The sequence below is a fragment of the Cupressus sempervirens genome, chromosome 4, assembly GCF_028749045.1.
Source record: "Cupressus sempervirens isolate cs-2001-9-10 chromosome 4, ASM2874904v1, whole genome shotgun sequence".
NCBI lineage: Eukaryota > Viridiplantae > Streptophyta > Pinopsida > Cupressales > Cupressaceae > Cupressus > Cupressus sempervirens.
The window spans coordinates 727137845-727144995 of NC_143121.1; the positions used below are offsets into that span (position 1 = coordinate 727137845).

The following is a 7151-nucleotide window of genomic DNA, read 5'->3' on the forward strand; positions in this document are numbered from 1 at the left end:
CCATACATAAAAGGTACGTAGTTTCATATCATTGCTACATAATTTTTCTTTTCTTCTATCTATTGTAATATATTAAAGTTATTGATCTAACAATCTATTTGTTTTTAAAAAGGTGTAATTTACAAGCTGTGGAATTAGAAAATCAGTTGATTGCATCTATTGAGGAGAAATTTGGGAAAAACATTTTTGACACTAGCCTACTTCTGAAAAGAGCAGCAAAGCATATAAAGACTGTGAGGGATCAATATAGAATAGCTTTATCAAAGTTTAAGAATTTACGGTATTATTTAGGTCAATAAGTTATAGCATAATACAAACTAGATCAAATTTTGAATATTCTATGAATATTCTACAAATCTGTTAAATTAGAGGGCTTCATTAATACCAAAGACCCTGTCCCCAGTATGTCAAGTGTAGGCCCTAATATGACAAGACTAAGGACCCTGAGTGTATATTATATATATGCCATATATTTGGTCAATATATCCAACTCAAAGCTTCAAGCTAAACTCTTCATTCTACCATCTGCATTCAACCTTAGGATTCATGGCACTAAATTTTGTTTTAAGGTTACATTACCATTTTAATATGAATAATGACACAGTATTTTATTAATATAGTTTAAAAATATTAATATGGTTCTAGCTTTTTATGGATATAGAAGTTTTAGGCTTCATATATATATATATATATATATATATATATATATATATATATATATAATCCATGTCTTGCATTGACATACCCAGATTGTACCCTGACTTCTGTTGCTCGACTAGAAACGCAATATATATATATATATATATATATATATAATCCATTTCTTGCATTGACATACCCAGATTGTACCCTGACTTCTGTTGCTCGACTAGAAACGCAGGCTTAAGAAGGGGTCCCTATAGTGATAGTGATGCATCTGCCAATGACCATATATAAATTGATACATGTAACCTTCTTCAAATATTTTTGCATCACTGAAAGTTCTTAATATATTGATTTTTAATATTATTCATGTCTGCAGAATGGTTGTTGCAACAATACGAGCTGTACCAATCACTATATCATCTTACAATGTGCAAAATTCAGCAAGCTATGATGGCTTATCAAGCATCACATCTTGTTTATGTCCAACAAGGAGGATTTTGACAAATGATATGACATTAGCAAGTAGGCATATTACTTCTATTTCTATTAGAAAGTATAGGAGAACTTCTTTGGTAGTAGCATAGGCTTCTCCTATTTTGGATCCAATCTTGTCAACTTCAAAGAATTAGAATGACTCTTCAAAGAAATCAAGTAAGATTTTCTTCATAATAGGGTGTTACAATTTCCTTGCATTTAATGTAATTGGGCCATACTTAATTTGGTAAAGCAAATTCCTTTTGCTATGTGTAAAAGGGTAGGACTATTAAATGTGATCTATCACTATAGTTTAAAATCACCTGGCTTATGGAAATCTATTCATACCTTCCCGCTGAAGGATTTGTAGCCAAACTTGGAACCTAAACTTAAATGAGCATAATTGTAGAAATTCAAATCAAAATATAGGCTTTTTAAAAATTGGTCCAAAACATGCATCTTGTTATGCATTTACTTTTGTTACTTTTCCAATTCTGTTAAGGTTATTATGGACTTTGGTTTGGTTTATTTTTAGTCACCAAATTGAAACTCTCCTTTTTCTCTTATTTCAGCTTTGAATGCATATTTTCAATTTAAATCTCTCTAGAAAGGTTAGAGCTTCCTCCTTTGGCTTTTGAACTTTTCATGATAAAGTTCAGTTCAATGGTAAAATAAAATAGTTGGGCATATTTTTGTGGAAGACAAGCTCGTAACATCTAAGTCTAGGAAATTTTATTAGGCTATTTCAATTGATTTCTATTAGTAATTAAAAAATTCATAGTTGTAGCTTCAATAAATGTGTTTGGATCCTTATTTTAAGGTTTAGATTAGAAAGCAATACACTAAGGTGAATGCATGATGGTTTAAAAGGATTAGGAATTGACCTATAAGGAAAATACATTATTATCTATAATGCAATTTTCTATCATCTTTTATGTTGCAACTGAAGCAGCCTTGATTTTGATTTATCATAGGGAGTCATTATGGAATGAGAAAAAATTATTCACTAGGTGTGTGGATGTACCCATGACTCAAAAAGGAGTAGAAGAGGCTATTGCCGCTAGAAAAAGGATTAGCAACATTCTAGTTGATCTGATATTTACTTCTCCATTGGTTCGAGGTCAGATGACTACTATGCTTGCAATGACTCAGTACCATAGGAAAAAGGTTTTTTAGTCAAATCTTTATTTTATGTTTATGCTAGCATTAACTACTTTGCTTCTCTACATATGCAAGGGCAAGTGTTTAAATGGTTATTACTTGAGTTCAGTATCAATTCTTAGGAAATTTAAATTCTGTATCTAGCAAGAGTTGACAAATGCATAGATGGAGTTTTATTCATTGAGAAAAATGAGGGGGTGATTTTATTAGATAAATTGCATTTGGTAGGAGCCTTCTGAATTTCTGTTTAACTTTTTTCTGAGGCCTTCATATTCCTAAAAGGTTATTGTGGCCATTGCTACTCAACCAATTTCTAAGCCACTACTCAATAGTTGACTTCTGAATTTCTAACATTTTGAGCAATTTTTTGAATGTTTAGAGCTATAGAGGCTAGTATCAAACCTCTTACCTTTGGTTAAAGCTAGAAAATTGTGTGCTTACATGGGATTCACGGAACACCTGGTTCAATGTGATTTGTGCATCTTAAAATTTCTTGAATAATGTCAAGATTTTCCCATTTTATTTGGGATATGCATTGGGTTAATATAATTACATCCTTCTATAATCACCCTGTGTTCACAATTTGCTGGTCAATTGTCATGATAGACTTGAACTTGAGTATCATCTCAAAACCGTGTGTTTATTGTTTTAAAAAATGATGATTATACAATTTGTATAAATTTAAAGGTCCTTTTAATGAAAACAAGAATAAAATATTAGATTCATTTCTTTGGAGGCAGTGGTGAAATGACTATCCCAGGTAGGCTGAGGTGTTTAGGATGTCATTCTAGTTCTTAAATTCAAATTTATTGTTGTGGTTTCTGTAGCACATCTATAATATGAGTGATTAGGTTTGGATGTCAACATTTATATAATGACTTGTTAAATAGGACTAAAGCTTGAAGTTGAATTCCGTGTGATGCAAGTACCAATAATAATACATAATGAGAGTCAGCAGGCCAAGGCATGGAGTAGGATATTCAGTGAAGATACTCAAAAACACTCTATTCCAATCATAACAGCTTGGCAACTCAATGAGCACATGTAAAAGCTTAATGCTAACAATTCTTGGATATTAATAGTTTCAAACTGTGTATAATATAATTTTATATCGATTACTCCATAAATTTTTACTGCAATGCAAGTATGGAGAATTGTAAGGCCTCAACAAATAGGAAATGACTGATAGATATGGAAAGGAGAAAGTTCATGAATGTTTTCACAGTTATGACATTCCTCCCCCAAATGGTGAAAGCCTTGAAATGTGCATAGAATGTGTTGTTGCCTACTTTAAGGAATAGGTGTGGTACATTTTTATGAATTAGATATGCTGCATTTATTTTGTTATAAATGTGCTTTTGTAGTAGTGTGTAGATATATTATGATTGGGTTGTTTGCTAGGCTTTCAAATTCTGTATGACTGCTAGTCACAAAACAAGTAACTTGCACATATCCATCTTCTGGATCTAATATGTTCTGAGAGGTATCAAATCCTTATGAAAAATGATCTTTTCTTGTTTACATTTATTTTAATGACTAATCAAAATATGTTATACTGCACATGTAGCTGATGTTATATAGAAAGCTTTCATATACTTTTCATAGTGCTACTTTCTTAAGAAGACTTTGATTTATATGGTTGTTGTATGTAATGTCCCCTTTCTGTAAATGCTTGAGTATTTGCTCTGAATCAAAGATTCCAAGTAGAACAAGAAGTAGAATAGAGTGCGTAACATCATGTACTTGGTCTCGCAACATTTTAGGGAATCTTTGACACATAATCCATAAATAGATCTTCCTTACTTACAATATTAAAGCATATATCATTCCAAATAGGATTAGGATAGTTAATTTAATCATATGGAATACTGAATTTGTTAATGGAGTTCAACTATAGGAGAGGTAGGATAAGGGGCATATTAGGGTGGCTTAATCAATCGTCTACCCTAGGTCCAAGAGAAAATGCCATCACTCTTGGTTTCCTGTGGTCATTTCCATCCATACAAGTGGGTGTACCTAGTGAAAAATCCATATCCAATCATTCCTCTACCTAAGGCCCAAGAGTGGATATCATAGACATCTAGGAATTTCCATTCCCATGCTCAGGTTTGTGAGAATATTCATAGTCTAGATGCAGAAAAGCCCGTTCTATGTTAGGATGAGATTTCAATTTTTCTTGAAGTGCTTCTCCAATGTCATGAGCATCCTGCAGGGGCATATCACTTAGTAGCACAATGTCAACTTTTCAAAGAAACGAGACACAAATATGTAAGCTTTGACGGTATCAATATGGCTTATGTCTTTGTGATGATTCCAACAAAGATATGTCAATTTTTACAAATAATCAAGTGATGTTGTTTTCCCCACCAAAGAATTCACATTCTCCAAAACTATGCTTGACCATGTCCTAATTGTATAGAGTGCTAACTGCACAAAATACCTACTATCATCTTTAGTATTTCAAATTATACACATTAATATAAACTTGAAGCATACTTGGCATCTGCTCAGAGGAAGCCTGGTAATCTGTATTTTGGCTTTTGTGATCACAAGATTATACATCCTTCTTGCTACCACCCCCACGCAAATAACTTGATAGACACTAATGATCAAGCTTAAATAAAAAAGAATACATCCTCTTCGTTATTGTGCATGCCTATAGTTTTTATTACTCACTAGCATTCTAAATGATTGTTATCAATGTTACCATCTATAAAGACAAAAATTAGTATCCCTATATGTACATACAAAGAGAGCTTAGCTATGGTAATCCTGAAGGAGCCAATTGGTATTATCTATAGTCATGTGTTATAAATACATTGTATACATACATATGCCTTGCAGTAGTCATTACTATCATCTCTGAGGAAACGAAACCCCAATACTGTTCTAAACAAATAAGATCTCTAGAATCAAGTAATGCAAATGGTCACATCTACTTGGACTCTTTAAAACAACTACTAATTAGTGGAAAGTGGAAACATATTCTATGTTTGATGTGGGTTATACGAGTTAGCTAGGAGCACATATATAGACATTATTTGGCTTTATTAACTACGTAGGCATTATTGTAGAAAATCAAAATGTGAAGTATCCTATGTTACAGTGTAAAGTAAAAGGTCAAAGAAGTGCTTACCACTATTGCTCTAGCTAGATCAATCCACCAGTAAAATTTACGTCCAAGAACTATAGCGGTGAGACCAATTGAATTGGTGATGACATCAAAGAAATTATCTTGGAAATATGCCTTTACTATCTCATTTGTAAAATTCCAGCAATAGATTACAAGGACCAACTTCACAATAGTAACTGAAACCATAATTCCAACAACCCAGAACCACCTATCTCCTTCAAAAAATACACCTTGGTTCTGCATAATTTAGGAATGAAGTTGGTGTAAGAGTATTACTTATATGTAATATGAAAAAGTAGCTCATTTAAAAGACAATACACTAATGATTGAATAGATGGAAAAGAGCAGAACAAAAGCATACTCCATATCACATTTAAGCTCAATATTTTACAGCTCCAAAATAATGATCAAAATAAAGAAGTATAAAACTTGACTTTTAGGACAAGGAAGTATGCCTTCATTTTGTTCACTTTTACATCACTGACAAACCATGTAAATCTAGCCAAGTAATACTCAACATCAAATATTTCTATGAGTATTTTCATTTGTATCCACTTACAGAATTTTGGCAAAAATAGAAAGCTAGAGCTCAAGCCACTTATCCATGTAATTCCTTCAAAAATGGTGAAGGGGGTTTACTAATCCAAAATATTAACACTCACCTGATGATGTTGTATTTAAGAACAGACATATGGCCTCCAACACTTGAATATTATTTTAACTTAGCAAAACCATGTTGTTTAAAGGATTTAAATCATGAGCACAAAATTGTATCTATGTTTGTAATTATGTCCTATAAAATATATTGTATTTGCATTAATAGGATACAAAGCTAAACAAGTGACCAAAAAAGCATATAATATATCTTCTATGTTCATGAAAAGTTGAAACCATCATGAGAACCATTAGGGGGAAATATATCTTGTTCTTAAAGGTATATCCTTGAATGGGGAATTTACCTTTGAAACAAGTTGTCGAATAGACTCTAACACGATCATCAGTCCCAATGTAACCATAACTAAAGCAAAAACTAGAATTCCTTGCACATGGAGCATTCTATTATGAATTAACGCTAAATTAGTGTTGGACAATTCACAATGCTCATTATTTGAGCAATTAATACAGACCATGACAAAAATAATATGAACATTCACACATCAATGAGTAACCATAGCAATGGAAAACACAAACTACAATGAACAATCTAAAACAATTTCTTACACTAATCAAGAATAGAATTCATCTTTAGTTATATTGATATCTACTATGAAATTACTCAAAGATCTTAATGAGTCTCATCCTAATCTTATTCATAAATTAAAATGAAACCCCCATTATACTAATACATTTGAGACCATTTTTCGACCATTATTGGTCAAAATTTTGACCCAATTTTTGACCAAACTTCAACCAAATTCGACCAACCCATTGGTCAAAATACCAATACGTTGGTCGAAAAACCTCCATAGCCATGGTGCAAGTTTTTCCAGGAATTGGTCAAAATTTTGACCAATGAAGGTAGAAAATTTTGACCAATAAAGGTAGAAATTTTGACCAATGAAGGAAAAAAAATTTGACCAATAAAGAGAGAAATTTCAACCAATGAAGGTCAAAAATTTCGACCAATAAAGGTAGAAATTTTGACCAATGAAGGTAAAAAATTTTGACCAATGAAGGTAGAAATTTTGACCAATGAAGGTAGAAATTTCTACCAACAGGTAGGTGTAAATTTTTTTTT

At 32.0% G+C, this 7151-nt stretch overlaps 2 pseudogenes; one reads left to right on the top strand and one right to left on the bottom strand.

Moving 5' to 3' along the window:
- Positions 1–1022: 1022 nt before the first annotated feature.
- Positions 1023–2295, top strand: LOC149563335 (2,3-bisphosphoglycerate-dependent phosphoglycerate mutase 2 pseudogene; annotated as a pseudogene).
- Positions 2296–4360: 2065 nt separating this feature from the next.
- Positions 4361–6468, bottom strand: LOC149563336 (metal tolerance protein 11 pseudogene; annotated as a pseudogene).
- Between the last annotated feature and the right edge of the window lie 683 nt (positions 6469–7151).